The following is an 845-nucleotide window of genomic DNA, read 5'->3' as shown; positions in this document are numbered from 1 at the left end:
ACATGATTCAAGTATGACTCTAGGTTTTCATTATGTGCCAACCAGCTCACAGAGGCTGCGTGAAAGCCAGTGGAACATGAGAACAGTGTTTAAGGCCACATCCTATATTTCCTTTTTAAAAAACCCCAAGAATTAGGGGAGACTCCTTGGACTGGCCAGAGGCACCCTCTGCTTGTATATCTCACCAGCACTGGCCCATGGGGTGTGCCTGGCCCCAGCATGAGGGGCTTGTTTTGATCCCTGTGGTTTGGCACTCGGAGTCCTGCAGCTGAAGAAGCAGCTGCTTCCAAAGGAGTCAGCCCGTCAGAAAGTCTCCAGCAGAATTCAGACCTATTCAGTCCCCGCTCACCAATTATGAAAACCTCCTCAGGCAACAGCTTGGCTATGCTTACTTGACAAACTGCTTTCTGACAGATGAAGACTGTTTTAATTTCCACAGCATTTCATGAATAATTTTTTAATGATGTGTGCATTTTTGCCATGCATTTATTTCCTTATTTTAGTATATTGATATTCCACACTTTTTCCTGTAAGGAATCCAAGGCTGCTTACACAATCCTCCTCTCCATTTTACTTTCAGAGCAACCCTGTGAGGTAGGCTAGGCTGAACATGACAAGCCCAAAGCCACCCAGTGAGGAGCGTGGCTGAGGAGAGACTAGACCACGGAGAGATTCCAAGCCCCAGCCCAGTGCTCAAACCACTACACCACACTGTTGTTGACAGTTTTATTGCTGACCTCATACTGCTACTTTAGTTGCTGTGCTGGCATTGCTTGTTTTAAATTGATGGTTTATTCTTTGTTATGAGTGGCCTTGGAACTGACATGTATTTCCCTTTACATCAA

This window comes from Varanus komodoensis, unplaced genomic scaffold (genome assembly GCF_004798865.1).
Source record: "Varanus komodoensis strain SLA01 unplaced genomic scaffold, ASM479886v1 scaffold93, whole genome shotgun sequence".
Classification (NCBI taxonomy): domain Eukaryota; kingdom Metazoa; phylum Chordata; class Lepidosauria; order Squamata; family Varanidae; genus Varanus; species Varanus komodoensis.
Note: the sequence above shows the minus strand (reverse complement) of the source record.